The following is a 19276-nucleotide window of genomic DNA, read 5'->3' on the forward strand; positions in this document are numbered from 1 at the left end:
GAATTCGGGACACATTGTGCAATGTTGACGTTTCAAGCATTCTATTTTAGTTGTTCGGTTCATAGCTGTGTTTTGTGCAAACAATTTTTTGCAAGATTATTTGACAAAACGTGGATAGAGCAATACGTATATGTATAGCAGTAAAGTTATTGGGGACAGTTTGTTTTTCGGAAAGCTATATTGCGTAACACAGGCTGAACTACGCAGTTTACTGTCATGGGGAAATGTAAGCCTACGTGCCATTAATTTTTATCGATAAGATAAAGCGCACCCAAAACCAAACACCCACCTACCATACCATGCAAAACATTTATATCCGACATTATTCAATAACGATTTCAAATGAACGAAAAGTTACATTCACGTTCTTCTATCCTAATAATACATTAAACTTGTAACTGTTCCAGCAAGGAACATTGTTCAAGGACGATAGGGGCAGTTGGGTAGCCTAGTGGTTAAAGCGTTCGTTCGTCACGCCGAAGACCTGGGTTCGATTTCCATCTGCTGTCCCCTGCCGTGATACTGCTGGAATATTGCTAAAAGCGGCGTAAAATCACACTCACACTCACACACTCACTCAAGGATGATAAATTTATTTATATTTGTTTGTTTGCTTGTTTGTTTGAAGTTTGTTTAACTTGGTGCTCCTTAATTTTCCTGGTATATGACGGGGACCAAACAAGTCAGTGATAGAGTGAGTGAGGATGGTTTTATGCCACTTTTTACAATATTATGATTATTAACTAATATCTAATAGTAATGATACCAGGTGGTCGCTTTCTCCGCTTACAAGATTCAAGTTCATAAATAAGATCTACAATGTCCATGAAAATGTGTAAACTGTGCAGTACTGGTTGGACCTAATTCGTCCAGTCAATCAGTGTTTATGATTTCCTGCGTTACTTATCGCCGTGGCGCGTCAGCTCGTCACGCTGAAATCCCGGGATCGATTCCCCATATGGGTACAATGTGTGAAGCCGATTCTTGGTGTCCCATGTCGTGATATTGCTGGCATATTGCTAAAAGCGGCGTAAAACAACATTCACTCACTATCACTGTGGCGATGGCTAAGCTTTATGAAATCCACTTCAGTTAAATGAGGGAAGATGTCTCCAAGATCATCAGTGTTATCCTTTTTCAGCGTGAACGATATATTTCCGTTTTGCTTGTGAATATTTGACTTGACTTTGCATGTGTTTGCTTTGCAAAGGGCAGTTGAGTAGGATTTGCTTACCTTTTCGCATATGTTGACTGTTTGGGACTTTGCTGAGATGTCCTAGGGTATGCAGTAAGTAAAGTGACGTGGGTATAAGGTCGATACATGATTTGATATTTTCTGTGTGAAATGTTGACAGTTACTGATAAGTGTATGGACACAGTTATTGTGTCTTCTAAGCAATGTCGGGTAACAAATATACAAAAGAGACCGGATATCTAAATTAGCGATCACCACATAATCCGACATGAGGGGCGCGCGTCAGTCTCCAGCTAAACATGACAGCTTTTGTGGAGTTGGAAGCTAGACTGTGACTGAAATATTTCGTTTGATTTTTTTTTGATTTTATTACTTTGTATTATAAATGTATTCTGTTGTATACATATACACGCATATGGTTGTCATTTGCAGGTTTTGATAAGATTGGATAAGTAAAATACCTGATAAGCAAACAATTTTGGCGAGTCCCTAGAAATTTTACTTATCAGGTTTCCATTGTATAGTATGACCAGAAATTATTGAGAATTTTAGGAATATGTTTAATTAGATTTCTAGTATAAACAACCTTGACCAGCTATCAGGTGCTTGGTTTCATTCAAGAGAGACAACTCCGTTAATCCTTTTTCATTTGTTTGTGAAGAGTTGTCCCCCTTTGATTACTTGCTAGCAGACGACATATTCAGTGATCCTCAGTATGGATGATTTAGAGAAGAGGAAGTTTAGAGTTTTATAACAAGGACATCAGATCAGCTAAAGTGATTTCAAGTAGAACAGGCATCCCTTTGTCCACTGTTTATCGTGTTTTGAAAAATATTGCAAATGGATATGGCATTGAGCACCAGGGAGGCGCAGGTAGGCCCAGAAAATTGACTGTCGGTGACAGGAGGCGGCTTGGTATTCTTGTTTCTTAAAAACAAACGAAGGAGTGTAGAAAACATAAGGCTGGATATGATTGATAGAGGAACTGTGGCTGTCTGTAAGGAGACAATTAGAAGTGAGCTGCATGCAATGAGTTGGCAGAAAAGTCTAGGAATTCCATCACTGATCATGAAACCTGAACAAAAGGAGCGAAGGTTGAACTGGTGCTTACAGCATAGAAATTTTAACTGGGACAATGTGATTTTCTCAGATGAAAGTTCTGTGTGGCTGTTTCCTAATACACTGAAATTCTGGACCAAACAAACTGAAAAACCTTTGTATCAGCGCCCAAAGTACAGTCCGAAATTTAACGTGGGTTTTGCATATCTGTGTTAGGGGCAACGCCTCTCTGTGTATTTGAAGGGAATATGAACAGTGAGCGGTACACAGATATTAGTAGTATGCCCCGCCGCATTGATGCCTGCATTGCTGCCCATGGTGACTTGACAAAATACTAACTGTTCACCTGTCTTTGAATCTGGAGTTATGTTCTGCTAATATTCACATTTTATACGCGAGTAATGAGTGAAATGTTAAAAAAAATTACAATCTTAAATTCTCAATAATTTCTGGTTGTACGGTATGTGCGTTTATAGTAATGCAGTGGCAAGGGGTGAAAATAGATACTTGGCGGACTAAAGCATGAAACATTGCAAAGTGCTGGGGAATATCAACGAATACATACATAAAGTAGGGGAACTTCGTTTTTAAATTACGATTGAAAAGGTTGGCAGATATATTGCAGTCAATCAATGTTGATATGATAATAATGAGTGTTTTGAGAGTACATCACCACTTGCACTTCCTTATGACCATAGTTGTTTGTACAGTAATCGCTCTTGAAAGATGATTGGTGTATGACGTTAAATTTGCTTGTGTACGATTTTCAATTTCAAAGAAACAGACACTAACAACTGTGTTGCAAGATGATTGTCAAAATTAATGGTTTACAGAGATTTATCGACCTTCTTCAAAATCAAGAATGACCCCCATGCTTGGGGCTACTGCGTTGTGCACGTGCATCCAATGCGTTGTGTTTAGGGGTGGTGATAAAGAGAAATGGTGGTGCGCTCATAAGATGTCTGTCTTTGAAACGTTTGTTAACGCTTATGCTTCCTATCCAAATTGAAAGTTCAGGTTCCCTTCCTTTCTTAAAGAGTATATATGTACGTTTTTGGAGGAGGGCTAAGCCTATGATGGCCATGGCTAAAGTTTCTCATTTCTTAATGTAAATTTGACTGTCAATTTCTTCGCTGCACTGAGGCCTGTACGTCCTTACTATCCCAAGCTAAACTCTACTTGTTCAGTTACAACCATGCCTGACACTTAGATACACTTATTTGTTCAGTCACTACTATCTGTGTTTATTTTCCAGGATAAAGGGTTCACGTGTGTACATACAATGACAGTAAGTACACGTGATTGCCGGTAGCCTAGTGGTTAAAGCCTTCGCTCGTCGGCCCAGGTTCGATTCCCTACATGGGTAGAATATGTGAGGCCCATTGACAGAGTCCCCCGTTGTGATATTGCTGGAGTATTGCAAAACGCGGCGTAAAACTAAACTCACTAACCCACTCATTGATTCCGTTTAGCATTGGGAAGCAAGGAGAACAATCAGTTCGTTGGGGTGTTTGTTAACGTAGTAGCGGCACTATCACAGATATGTCATGAAGACCTGGAATAAGTGAGTGAGTGAGTTTAGTTTTATACCGCTTTTAGCAATATTCCAGCAATATCATGGCTGGGGGACACAAGAAATGGGCTTCACACATTGTACCCATGTGGGGAATCGAACCCGGGTCTTCGGCGTGACGAGCGAACTCTTTAACCACTAGGCTACCCCACCGCCCCTGTAATAAGTACTTTACCGATCACCCCAGTGGAATCATACGACCTACGCTATCGCAGTATAACGGCGCTAAGTGTGCCAAAAATGTTTGTGTTTGGTCGGCAGTCCTCAAATGTCCTAATTCTTCCAAACACACGGGGGCGGTGGATTGTCTGGACTCGATTATTTACAGACCGCCGCCATATAGCTGGAATATTGTTGAGTGCGGCGTAAAACTAACCTTACTCACTCACTCTTTCTTTCTTTAACTAGACCCACCCTCCAGCAATCCATATTTCGATCGTAGGGGTGCGACGAAACGCTTGAGGAACATTGTTATAGAAAATACAGTCAGTTCTCTTAAGTTTGGTTTGTTTGTTGTTTAACGCCGCACTTAGCAATACTCCAGCTATATGGCGGCAACCTGTAAATAGCTGAAAGAATTTTTACAAGTTTGATTTGGACATTATGATTAACCCGTGCTAGAACAACATATGATTGTTTTAACATCCCGTGAGGCATGTTTCATTTGACACATTTTGTCGAATGACATTTTACACAGACCTCACATTGTCTGCAGGCTGTCATTCGTCTGGGGCGCACATAAAATGTTTCAAGTTGAAAATGCTTTCGACGAAGCGTGCAACAACAGCACCAATAAACACACTGAAAATTAATACTTTTTAAAAAATGTAAAATTATGTTTGAACGTTTACCATTATTTGTTTTCAGAAAATATTTTAAAAATAAATATTTGGGGGTTATCCTGAACTCAAGATGAACCCCACACAAAGTTAACCATTCCAGTCAAAGGTCAGATTTGTGTGATGCTTGAAGTGCATTGTTAGATTCAGCTGTTCTCCCATATTGATCATTTGTGACTGCTGTGAAATTGTAATTCTCAAATTGTCTGTACATAGGCGTATCAGTTGTCTGAAACGCATGTAAAATATATACTGAAAGGAAAAAGAAACGTCGTAATATTGGAAATGACATTTAAGTATCAATGGAATATTTGAACCTATTTATTCTTTAAATATGCACCGGAAGTCAAGTTTGAGGAAAACATGAATCGTGGTCGGATAGCCTGTTTTGCCCAATAAAGTATTTTTTCGGACTGAGGTTAGAAATGTTTTGACTGTGGAAAGGGAAGAGTTCGCACAAACACAACATTGAAATCGAGATGCACGTGCATCATGCATGCATTCAGGCATAGATTGCCGGCTTGAATGGCAATCGTTCACTTGTTTTCTGAACACAGCAGCTGTAGAATATGAGACTTTCTTCATTTTCAGACACATAGCTTTTGCGTCACTCAAAGGCGTGACGTTTTCCCTTTTTACCAGATAAGAGATGCGTTATTCTAGACTTGCAAGGGCTTTCTTGGATATATTTGCTTCAGGGTCTGTATGAGAGAGTAAGGAAATGTTACATTTTAGTACACTCACTTTCATACCTTTGATAATTAAATCAATAACATGATATACATATTAAAATGGGTGTATCTTTAAATATTTGAGCCTTAGTTTTAATAATTTGAGTGCTTTCATTGTAGTATTTTTTATACTTTTGTGTCACAAAGGCCATCATATCCGAACAGTGTATCTCTAATGAAGTATAAATAGTTTAGTTTAGGTTTACTATCAGAACACACTAGTAAACCAATTTGTCGCCTCTTTCTTCTCTGGATGATACTAAACAATATTCCAGTCCGCCCATTCCAGCATCCCATTAATTGTCACCAGCAGACTCAGTATGCTAAGAGCCAGAATACAGTTCCACTACAAGGTTTTCAATCACATATTAAAGATGCAAAATTGAATAATTGCAAAAGAGCTTATAATTATAATAGATCTGAAGTGGCAAATGTGCCAATGCAGATTGATGCTCGTGTCGAATTAAAGAAATTGAGAGATAGTTTGTACTAATTCATCATCGTGCAGGTTCAGGAAGATGGAAGACTAATATACGAGTTCTACCAACATAGAAAACACCCCTGAATAATATGTATAATATATGACGTGAGATGCAGCCGTTACACGTTGTGCCAGTTGATCATTATGATTACTTAATCCGTGCATTATTGAACTTGCTTTTGTCCTTTATTCTGCTGGAAGCCAATAAACAACCGTTAGATCTCTGTTTCAGCGGAAATTTAACAATGTCATGACATTGTGGCTTGTTGGCTTCCAATGGCTGAGTGGGTTAGATCGCTGACGTCGCTTGTTAGCGACTAGGTCCCTCATTCTGACAGTGAAAACTGAAAGTTCGAATCCCTGATTAGACTCAACCCCAAAGAGTACTGGAATTTGTAATTTACTGAGAAAATGTAGTCCCAGATATGAATAATGTTACATTTACCACTCCCTAAAAGACATTCATGCTAGTTGGAAATACATGTACATTGTTGATTTGTGGAAGAATAGCTGAAGCCGTCAAAATGCTTCACGCCTTTCAACCCTTGATTGGATTGATTGATTGATTGGACTTCCCTATGGAGATGCAATACGAAGGTACCGGACTGGACATTCATTGTACTCATTCTGGCATATAGATGGAGGATGATCCCCTCAAGTATACATTGTCCTGCTGCATCTTGATTGAGAGTATGGAAGCTTCACATTTTTGTAATGTTTCTACAGACATAATTTAGCATTTCTGAAGGGAAATAAGTAAACATGTATAGTAAAATGTAGATTTCACTTTTTATGGCCAACTTTCCAATCATAATGAGTTTTAGGGATCTTTACTAGTATTACTTATGCTTTTATATACGACTGCAATCTTTTATAGCCACCAATCCTACGGAGTCATCGAGCAATCTATTCTGATCGTATGTGATGTGATGTATTGAAACATGATGTGCTAAGGTATTAGCTCACCATCTCCCCCCGAAACAAAACAGTTCGTCCATTGTATCTATCGAAATATGATGGTTATATAATCCAGTGTAAAGCAAAGCGGTATGGAAGCCGAGTGGTTAAGGTGTTCGCTCGTCACGCCGAAGACCCGGGTTCGATTCCCCACATGGGCAAATAGTAGGGCTGCGCAATAAAACCGGTTTACCGGTATTTACCGGTTCAGACATGAAAACGATACGTATTGCGATACGCTGATCGAAAACCGGTATTTTGACATGCATTCGGAAAACTTCGTAACATTCGGAAATCTTCGGATATTTCCGTTTTTTAATTGTTCTTTTCCCTGTTTCATTAGTGCCAAATGTAACTTACATTTTTATTTTGTCATGATTAAAAGTTTTTATTAAAGGTTAATCAATCATAGTGATTTTGTTGTGTTTTTGCTTTATAATCAAGCATTAACTCGATTATAAATAGTTTTTGTTAAAAAAATAATTCTTGCAATATATTGGAATACATATCGCAATATATGCTTCCGCATCGCAATATATCGCAATATGAAAATTCTCTGCAATACCCACCACTAGCAAATAGTGTGAAGCCCATTTCTGGTGTCCCCGACGTGATATTGCTGAAATATTGCTAAAAGCGGCGTAAAACTAAACTCAGTCACTCACCCCAGTGTAAATCTACTTTCCCCGAGACAGATTTTTGTCTGTTGGTGCGATGAAACGGGGATTAATGTCTCTTTTAAGATATTTCACATATATACACCATTTAATATACATAAACTCAAACACACACATGCGCACGGACACACACACACACACACATTTGTAGCTTCTTCTGAGGAATGCCATCGATTGGTGAGAATGTTATTGGAACAGAATTATTTCAATTAGCCCACTGAAAGATGGATCTAGATCAGGAACCAGCATTTGTAAAATGTAAAGCCAGAATTCGTAGCTAAGTTCACATAATAATATTATTGTTATGTGCCTTGATCAATGCTAGTCAATTCAAACAACGAGAGAAAGTATACAGCTATTGTTTATGATGGCTACCACTGAGACAAGAAATGGTTATTCGATGTCGATATGTTTGACACGGGTGCTATAGTTCAGCGTCTTTATATTCAACTTGCTGTGTTGTGGTGACGTATTTCATTGTAAAAACGTTTTCTTGATCCCTTTCAGTTTTCAAGTGTATATTTTCCAGCAGTTCAGTAAACTGGAGACGAGCATTCACTCAGAAATAGATCTTCCGCAAGACATGTATTAATAATGTGGTGTAATGATGTATACTTCTTGAATAAAGTATGAATAGGATAAAGTTCTTTGTATATTTATTGGTACCAAGCTTATAAAACTCATGTGACGTCACTCCATTGTTTTGCACTATACCAAAACAAGCAAGTAAGAACTGGGCGAGGCCATTATACTCCATTGCCTAGTGTAAAGTGATATTTCTATTTATGGCGAGTGCTTTCTACCGCAGATAGAACGCGACTCAGTGCTTTCTACCGCAGATAGAACGGGCAGAAAGAACAGTTGTTTTAATGTCTTTCAGTGGCATTTAGAAGTTGTACATTGATGTCCAATATTATTCACATTTTTATTTTATCATGATTAAAGTTGTCCAAGATATTTTTATGGATTAAACTTCTTTTTAATTTCTCTCACGACGTTTCGAGACCATTCCAGGTCCCTTCATCAGGTGAACTGGCAGTTAGGACTATGACGTCGTCGCTATGACGTCATAACTGAGTTGTGACGTCACAATGCAAGTGACATCACAGTACACTAGGGAGAGTACTGTATAAGTGAGTTTGAAGAGTTTGAAGAGTTAATTACATAATGATGAAAATTCATGCTAAATAATAGAGTTGAAAGTTGAATTGTCAATACACAACAACTGCTAATTACACAAAGGTTACTTGATAGCAGGCTTTCCAAAAAGAATAGTAGACTCGTTTTTTCTTTTATCTAAAGTTCATTAAAAGTTAATCAAGAGGTCCCACGCTCTTGGCAGGTATACACCTTGATCACGATTCATTGCTGGTTTATGTCTCCTTATCTCCACAGCCTCCTGTAGTTTTCTCCGACGCCAGTCGTTGTTATTTCTCGAAATCACCCTGATATCATTCCACATGAATACATGACTTGGGTTATTTGCCTTGTGCTCCGATATAGCTGACTTATCATTTTGTTTGCATACTGACGACTTGTGTTCAATTAGTTGTTTTAATGTTACCAAATACATCTACGGCAGATAGACCTTAAAACAGAATTATCACTTTACATCAAGACATCTAATGATAGTTATCAAAATTGTATTGACTGAAAATAAAACTTAACTCAAGTGGGGTCTTTTTATTTCTCCAATCGCCTTCCTTCCTGCCGTCGCCACCGTTGTCACCATCTTTCCTGCCGTCGCCACCGTTGTCGCCATCTTTCCTGGCGTCGCCACCGTTGTCGCCATCTTTTCTGGCGTCGCAACCACCATCCTTTCTGCCGTCGCCATTTCTCCCATCGCAGCCTTTGGACGTTTTACCATAGAGAACATCAGATATGCTTGCTTGCATTTCTGTACTTGTTCTTTTGTAAGATCTTACAGCCGAACTTCGATGACCCGTTAAAAGAGATAAGTTTACATTATGATTTGTATGTTTTGAAAGAAAACACACATAACTTTCACAGGGAAGATACTCTTGCATAGATTGTGCTAACAGGTGCATCGCACAGCCATTTTAAGTGAAGAGCTAGTAAAATACTCAACAAAAAGCAAACTCCTGACAGTTTTATAAAATACCTGTACTCTGCAAAGAATGCCTATATAGGAAGTGAAAATACATTTAATTATATCTTTTGAAAATAGACTAGAACTAGTCCTAACTTTCCTAGCACCGGCAAAATGTAACACTGCGACAGCATATTGTCTGTCGGCCATGCAAAAAAGCGCATTCTCATGTAATGAACTAGTGAAAGTAACATTGTGCGCAGCGCAAACTGGGTCCTGAATAGTAATAGCAAAAACTTGCATGTTATTTCCAATACGTTACCTATCAGGTAAAGCGTAAATTAATTATGCTATTCTGTTAAATAGTATTACCTGTCTGTTCGCATATGAGCTGTTCGTCAACTTTTGCTTCAAACAGTCTCGTCGCAGCCGATACCCTCAAAGAATGGTTGGGTTTTTACCCTGCTATTCCCGCTTTCTCGCACATCCTTTTAACCGCGGTTTTGAGAGTGTTGATACCAACTGGAGACCAATATTGATATTTAATGTATTATATCTCTTTTGAGCCCACAAGCTGTTATGTACACATATTCTTCTGTATGCCTGTATTCAACTTACTAGGAACAATTAAAAAAAGGTTGCAACAATCAAGGCCTCGGTAAAACTTTCAACATGTTTTATGGTAGGCATGAGGAGTGCATTTCGAAATTTGCTGCATCTGTGACAAAAAACTGCAACATCCAATGCAATTCCCTATTTTGAATTGTACCATACGTTCCCGAATTGTTTCAGGTGAACAATTGACTAGACTTTGCACATGTCTATGAGGGGTGCCACCCGGCGGGGCAGGATATGCTCACCTTTGCGCGAACACCTGGTTGGACCGCATCCGTGGTGTAGTGGTTAGAGCGTCCGCCCGGAGAGCAGAAGGTCGCGGGTTCAACTAGGGACCATGGGGACTTACAGTGCCTTTGCTACCTGCATGGACCCTAGCTGGATTTACACCATCCCTTCAGCCATTGGCGTTTATGCTGGGATTTAGCCATACATTAAAATGACAAAAATACTACGGTTAAAAAACTGGTATACTTAAACTTACTTCAAATGTTTTGGGACTTACGTACCCTCTCAGGAGGACATTAATTTTACGCTACGTCAACCCCCCTTCGAAGGTGATATACACTATCAGCTCTTGAAGCATTTGCCTGAATCAATGTTTAGAAATCCTCCTAGGAATTTGTGATCAAATATGGAGTTCAGGGAATTTCCCACCTTCGTGGCGAAATGCCATTGTTGTCCCTATTCCAAAGCCTGGCCGGGATCATACTGATCCATCTAATTACAGACCAATCTCTTTAACGAGTTGTGTCTGTAAAACCATGGAACGAATGGTAAACAATAGATTAACTTGGTATCTTAAAAACAATAACCTTATAACAAATATTCAATGTGGTTTCAATCGTAGTACCATTGATCATTTTATACGCTTAGAATATCCTTTGTTAAAATTGCTATAGTTAATAAACAACATGCTGTATCGATATTCTTTGATTTCGAGAAAGCATACGATACCACCTGGAAGCATGGCATTTTAAAGGATTTACATGACTTTGGTTTGAGGGGTCGTTTACCTCTTTGTATCTCACAGATTTTAACAGACAGGCAATTTCAAGACCGAGTGGGTTCTACCCTGTCTGACCATTATAATCAGGATCAGGGTGTCCCACAAGGAAGTATTTTGTCTGTCACATTGTTTTGTATTTAGATCAACAGTTTATCCAAGGTTTTTAATGATTCAATCGATTTTAATATTTCTTGTCGAGGTACAAATATGCATACTATGAACGACAACTGCAGTTGTGTTTAAATAAAATTAATAAATGGTGTCTTGAAAACGGCTCTAAGTGTTCTAAGTCAAAAACTAATTGCATACACTCCTGTAGAAAATAGAAGCCTCATAAGGACCCAGAACTATTTTTAAATGGCACTCACATCAAAGTTGTAAAGGAGGCCAAGTTCTTGGGCCTAATTTTCGACTCCCATTTAACTTTTCTTCCGCATATCAAATATCTCAAAAATACATGCTTGAAGGCGCTTGACTTGTTGAAAGTAGTTTCCAATTCTAAGTGGGGAGGGGATCATGCTACCCTCCTACACCTATATCGATCACTGGTCCGTTTGAAACTTGATTACGGCTCCATCTTATATTTTGGAGCCGGCTAAAGCAACCTTAAAATTCTTCATTCTGTCCACCACCAAGGTCTAAGACTGTGTCTTGGATCTTTTAGAACTTCTCCTGTTGACAGTCTCTACGTCGAGGCCCATCTCTTACACAACGCCGTATAAAATTATCTTTACAATACATTAAAAAACTATACTCTAACGAATCTAACCCTGCATATAACTGTGTCTTCAATCTCCTCTATGAGGATTTGTACAACAAGAAACTTTATCGTGTTCCGCCTCTAGGAATAAGAATTAAACTATTCATTTTTGCTGCCGGCATTGAGCTGGAAAATATAGTTCCTATAGTCTTCTTTCTTTTCCTGCTTGGCAATTGGTTAGGCCACACGTTGACTTAACGTTTACCACATTTAATAAATCAGAAACTAATGAATTACAGCATAAACAAGAATTTAGTCAATTAGGAAATAAATATAACACATGTAAATCCTTATTTACAGATGGGTCCAAGGATGGTGGCGCAGTAGCTTGTGCCGCTGTCATTGGATAAAGAACCATATCTTCTCGATTGACTGATAACAGCTCTATTTTCACAGCAGAAGCTAACGCCATATTAACAGACTTAAAATGTATTAATAAACACCCAAAATATAAACAATATATCATCTTTTCACACTCTTTTGTGCCTTCTTGCAAACATCCACTTTTAATTGAAATTATTGAATTATATAATGATCTTGCTACTGGCCAACATCGTCCTCTGTAGGTTACCCAGCCACGTTGGCATTTCTGGTAACACAATGGCCGATATTGCTGCCAAGGCAGCACTCAACAAATCTGTGACACCACTTCTTATTCCATACTCTGATTCTAAAGCTACCATTAGATGTTATATCCGTGATCTGATGCAGAAGAAGTGGGACACCCAAGTAGGTATAAATAAATTACATGCAATAAAACCTTATATTGGTTATACCTACTTGGGTTGTCAGTCCAGATTTGAAGAGGTCTTCATGCGACGATGTCGTATATGCCACACAAGATATACTCATGATATACTCATGAATATACTCATGAATACCTATTGAATACCTATGTCTTGCTTGACTGTGTTGAATATTCCATCACAGGGGCTAACTATTTCAAATCACGAACTATGAAGGATCTTTTTAATATCAGTTTTCATTTAGTTCTAGCATTTTATAAAGAAACAGATTTGTTGAATGATTTGTAAATAGATAAACATTTTATGATTGGAAGTTTAAATTAGTAACTCAGATTGTTAGTGGCTGTATCCTCAAAGGGGGTTTAAGTTCTGTAAAATTATTGTCCTCCTGAGAGGGTACGTAAGTCCCAAAACATTCAAGGTAATTTAAAACTCTCCACTTTTTTAATCGTAGAATATGTGTGACTATAATATATGGCTAGATTTGTCTCAATTGCTAACGGCTGAAGGGATTTTGTAAATCCAGCAAGGGCCCATGCAGGAAGCAAATGTACTGTAAGTCCCCATGGTCCCTAGTATGGTGATCTACCTTTAGTTGTTGGCAATCTATACACTGTTTTTATTTTGTACTGTCATCTATAGTTTAACTGTTTCAGATTTTGCAGAAACCTGCAAAATTACCCTGGTAACATAATGATAGCATTTACAGAGATGTTTAAAGTTAAATATCTGCAAAATAACTTTGTTCTTCACAAATTTCGTGTGTTCTTTACTGCAATTTGCTCATGATAAGTATTTTTGTTTTATCTGATCAAATATGTGTGATTGCAAGTTATGTCATACGCATATCAACATTTTCGTATGTTCAAGAGCTATTATGTTATATAAGAATATGGAGTCTGCAGCTGATTTCTATTTGTGCAACACTGTTAATGGTTAGTTTGTTGCCTTTTGACAGCGAAAGTTGTGTGCATAACAGTTTAGTGCAAGATGATTCTCAGTCAAAATCCGAGTCATCTTCAGATAATAAGTTGTCTTCATCCATATGTGTAGTTGCGTTTGGCCAATTCTGACATTCGTTGATATTACAGTGACAAGCACCGGTGCATCTTAGTTGATTGACCCTGCATGTGCAACGAATACTGGCGCAATTCTGACATTTGCAGCTAACACATTCAAGCACAACGTTTGGAGCTGCTGGGGTGTCCATCCAGTGCACTATAATATCTCCATCAATCCTCCAGCCATTCCCATGTGGAGAAACCACGTCTGGTTTTACTTCTAAACAATGCCGCCAAATAGCTGCCTGGTAGTTGACACGTTTAATGTGTTTCTCACGTGCATCACTGCATGGTGGCAAATTGGCTGGATCTGTTGTGCGTGACCCAAACAACGCAAGAAGTAGTTTGTTGACGCCAAGTTCGGGTTTGCCTCCATATAGGACACAAACAGCCGATTCACCTTCTCTCAACAGAGTTTCATCGGTTACAAATGATTTACCCAATTGTGCCATGCTGTGTCTGAAGCCTTGGTGAGGCTTTACCCATTTTACACCCTTCGGCTTGCCACACCCAACAAAAGCACTTGTTGAATCACATCCACTGAATGCATGATAGCCTATCACAGTTTAACACACATCTCGCCCAAGAGCAGACCCAATAGATGTGAGATTGATGTACCGTGTTCTTTGTTTTGTTCCCGTTTTGAATATCATCTGTAAAGGTATGAAAGGGCTCACGCCTATGGCAATTACGGCAACATCTGTGTCTGGCGACTTAAGTACTACTGCCGAGCTAGAACATGGTTGGTTGCATGCGATGCATGTAGAAGTAAGCGACTATCAGCTTCCTCGTGGTTGCAATACAGCTCATGTATGCATTCCGATGTTATCTGGTTTCTCTCATCATTGACTCTGAGTCGGTGACACGCTTCGCCATTAGTTACAAACAGTGTCCGTTTGTTTAGTTCATGTGCATACGTGGGGTTTTGCCATTCTGTAACCAAAAACTGTGTCAGTTCACGCTTGAATTGTGCACTTGTAGCGATTTTTTTAACTGATGATCGATTTTCTGATTCCTTGAATGAATGGTTGTCCCCAGCGATCCTTGTGCAGATGCAGTTCTATGTTCTCTCTCTACGTTCTTGATTGAAATAGCTGGGTATGTGTCCACAACCCAGTCAATTCTTGAAGAGACTCCAACACCTCTCAGAATATAGCTCAAGACTAGTTGTGACAACTCCTTGTAGGTCATAGTTATATCTAGCTTAAGTGCCTGTAGGACGGCCATTGCATGTATAATCCATGTACAATCACAAGGTACTACATTTACAGGTTCAGAATCTTTCTCAAGCTCTCTCAGGAGAGAGGATTTGACTGTTTTCACCAAACTACACTCTGGTGTTGCAATAGAAAGAGGAAGTGGTCCCAAGGAGTACTTGAAGAGCTCGGCTAGAGGTATGCTTCGGCTCTGACCAATCATCACCAAGCGTCCAAAGAGTTCACGTGTTGATTTTAAGACTGCCAGCTTTCCACTTGGTTTTCTTGTTTTCTTGTCCAAAGAGGCAAAAGATTTTAAGTTTAGCCTTGGCAGAGGTGCATAGAAGTCTTTGTTTCCACTTGCATCTAATCGTTCTTTAACAAAAATGTCTTGCTAATTGAACTTCCTTTTGCATGTGCATTCAACAAATCATGTTATTTCGTGTGTAGTGTTTCGCCCAGATTTCGTGTCAATGGTGTTATTGTCACATCAGGCAACAAAAACTTGAGCTACACTTTGATGTTTCACTTTGTTTCTGTGTCTGCTGTTGTTTTTGTTCAGAGAGTTCAATACTCTTGCCTAAGGTGCATGGAGCATAACAGTCACAGCCTTGGGTAACTCTTTTTACCATCAATATACTCCTTCACCTTGCTGTAAACAGAGTCTTTTCGACGTTTTGCAGCACTACAGAATGTGTTCCACGATGTTGGTGTAAATTTGTCCAATTTTCCCGGATTTTGTGAGTAACCATGGCATAAACATTCACTCAATTTACCAGTACTAGCTGTACGAGGTCGTTTTATCTTAGGCTCCATCATTTAGATCTTTAAATCACAACCCAACAGTAATCAAGATTACATCCTATTTAGTTGTGCAATGTTATCTAGCAGACTTGCAGTAAATGCATTGCATAATGTCTAAATATAGCATAAGTTGCGTTTGCTCACAGATTCCACAACTCAATGTTCTTGGGCTCACCATTCGCTCACATTTGCTGTTGTTAGGGGTAGGGATATTGAAATATCAATTAGTTTCTTCAGGCATATGGGATAGAGTTTAAATATACCAACATAAGAATATGCATGCATCATAGTATAAAAGCAAAAGTTGTTATAATATAACAAACAATGTCACTGTGAGAGTTAAAATGAGATATAAAAAATGAACGATTTGGGACAAAAATGTGCTAATTTATCACATGTGCACTTACAAACATTATGGTAAGTGCATAATTGTTGTTAGTTATATCCGGTATAAACATAATGATATTAAGGAAACATTTGTCATAAATTAATCATTTTTTGGCATATTGCATGTTTTGTTGATATTTGGTAATTTTACGACAACCATCAACAGTAATCACACATTTTTTAACAGAACGGACAGATTTATTTTTGGTTAATGTTTTGAATTGATAAATTTATTGTTCAAACTAAAGAAAACACCAAGAAACCTATGTTGGAGTAGGGGTGCAGCCAACTCTAGATTTAAGGACTATATGGGAAACAGCCCAGGACTAGTTATTTAACGCTGCACTCAGCTACATGATGGTGGTCTGTGTATAATCGAGTCTTGAACAGACAATCCAGTGATCAATAGCATGAGCATCATTCTACGCCATTGGGATACGATGACATGTGTCAACCAAGTCAGCGAGCCTGACCACCCGACCCCGTTAGTCGCCTCTTACGACGAACATGGGTTCGCCTCTTACGACGAACATGGGTTACTAAAGAACAATTCTTATAAGAAGTATGAATTTAGGAAACAGACACATGGGTTACTGAAGAACAATTCTAACCGGTCAAGGACCTATTCTATCCCTGCATCCTTATAAGGAGTAAGAATTTAGGAAACAGACACATGGGTGACTGAAGAACAATTCTAACCGGTCAAGGACCTATTCTATCCCTGCATCCTTATAAGGAGTAAGAATTTAGGAATGAGACAAATGGCTGACTGAAGACCAATTCTAACCGGTCAAGAACCTATTCTATCCCTGCATCCTAATAAGGAGTATGAATTTAGGAAACAGACACACTTACGGCTCTGACAAAGCAAGGACTGTAATCAGAGAGAAACAGAAACTTGAACCTAGATCCGCCACTAACACGACCCACTCAGCAATGACTGTTTGACCAACCATTTCTCTAAATGAAAGAAAAACAGAACAAGATACTAATAAAAATACATTTTATAGTGAAAGGTTCTCCACTAATACAAGCAAACCCTGTGTTTAGATATTGTTAGATCCTACGAAATAACGTTTATCTTAATTAAATGATTACAGTGTGCAATTACACGATGATTACGACTCCATCAATTCTTTCAACAAAATATTTAATATCTTTTGCGTATTACATTTTATGTGTAATATACTTGTCAGTCAGGGCCCGGTTGTTCAAAACTCGGTTATCTTTTAACCAGCCGTTAAGTACACTTAACCGACCGTTTACTAATAACAGAGGGTTATCTTGTTGTTCAAAACTTTGTTAACTTTAAACAGGTTGTTAACGGGACGTTAAGTTAACACACCTAAGGACCGCCGCTAACTTTTTAACAGTGTGGTTAACTCGCAAATGGCGTTCATGGCTAACACTGCTTTCACGAGGCCAGTTCAGCAAAGAAAGGATAGGGTGTATCGTGGACTGGACTTCGATACTGGAAATTATTCTGACGAAGTGTTACTTACGAAACTGTAACTATGCACTTCATAGGAACTAAAATACATGTTGTACAAGAACATGATGCCTACGTTTCATCTTTTAACACTTGTGTAAAGGTTTATATATGTTTTACTACACTAAATGTGTGAATTTCTTCTGTAAATATTATTCAAACAAACACTTTCAAAGAATCAAACACGTACACCCTATACCCACGTATGACATGATATTGAACAAGACTAAATGTAGATAATTAAATTAGTTTCATGAAAAACTATCCGAATGATTACATTATGATACTAAAAGTGTAATCGGCGGGATATGGTGATTGTGTATACTCTTATTCTACCGACCTTCACCTCAGAGAAATTGCCAAATATGTACAACAATGTTGACGTATGACATCACTACCGTTGAGATTTCTTAAAAAATGGCGGCTGACATGGGTTTTGCGAGGACCCTTCCCTTGATTCAGGCATCGTTTGTGCATAAATATGAGATGTAAGTAATCAGAATGATTCTGACTATCTGTGTATTGTTACATGTTTTTATCGTTTTCATTTTAAGAAAGAGAAGAAGCGGCCAGAAATGCCGATTATTACCGTTGTCGTTCTGCGTGATTTTGCGTCAGTCATGACGTCATGCTGCACAGAAACTTAATTGACAGTTTCGTATAAACATATCACATTCCTGTATTGTATCTATTTCTAATTTCCTATTTCTTGCTACTATGCTCTTTCCATGCAAATGGGTGTCTGAAAATTTGAGAAAATGCTACACAGTATAAAGTCTGAAATTTTCTTTGTTTACATTTCAAACAGGTGTTGTCTTTCGAGCACAGCATTTGTTTCCACCCCCAATATCTTTCGTTTCAGTTTATCTAGACACTTGGTATTGGTGAAAGACCAGTTGTAATTAGATTCTAAAATGTATGAGGAATTCAGTAGGTCTGGGACGAGTAGGAAAAAATGGAATCGAGTACCCGCATGTACTTTCCCGAATCGGAATCGAGTACCCGGAAATGTAAGAAATACATTCGGGTCAACCTCTGAATATTCAATCACGATTTGACAGAGACTATTATAGAAAACTTGAAAAAGTGGTAATAAGACATTAAAACTGACCTCAAGCTATTGAATTAACGTCTGTTTAACCAATATAGAGAGTAACGTCCTGCTGCTACTGTAACTTAACTACTCACTGCACATGCACAGATAAATTACAGTCATTAAAACTATGCTCCATTAATCGGACAATACCAATGATGTAAAAACCCGTGATTTTCCGGGTTAGAATATTGATCTTCAGTAACCCATGCTTGTCGTAAGAGGCGACTAACGGGATCGGGTGGTCAGACTCGCTGACTTGGTTGACACATGTCATCGTATCCCAATAGCACACATCGATGCTCATGTTGTTGATCACTGGATTGTCTCGTCCAGACTCGATTATTTACAGACCGCTGCCATATAGCTGGAATATTGCTGAGTGGGGCGTAAAACTAAACTCACTCACTCACTCACTCATTGATGTAAATGTGTGTTACGTAAAAAACGAAAAAGACAAGCTATTGTCTGCCCTTGTCATTACAGAGCTCTCTCCCTTTCCGGGTACCCGATTCCTAGAAATAGGACTCGATTCCAGCTGTACCCGACCCGGT

At 38.6% G+C, this 19276-nt stretch overlaps 2 protein-coding genes across 3 annotated transcripts in view; both read right to left on the bottom strand.

Annotated features, from left to right (window-relative positions):
- LOC124265522 overlaps nucleotides 1-19276 on the bottom strand; it is a 97015-nt gene that overhangs the window by 36433 nt on the left and 41306 nt on the right. The gene's annotated exons all lie outside the window — the stretch shown is intronic.
- Nucleotides 1-19276, bottom strand: part of LOC124265523 — an 81764-nt gene that overhangs the window by 5675 nt on the left and 56813 nt on the right. The gene's annotated exons all lie outside the window — the stretch shown is intronic.

This window comes from Haliotis rubra, unplaced genomic scaffold (genome assembly GCF_003918875.1).
Source record: "Haliotis rubra isolate DU_JTF1 unplaced genomic scaffold, ASM391887v1 Scf981, whole genome shotgun sequence".
Lineage (NCBI taxonomy): Eukaryota > Metazoa > Mollusca > Gastropoda > Lepetellida > Haliotidae > Haliotis > Haliotis rubra.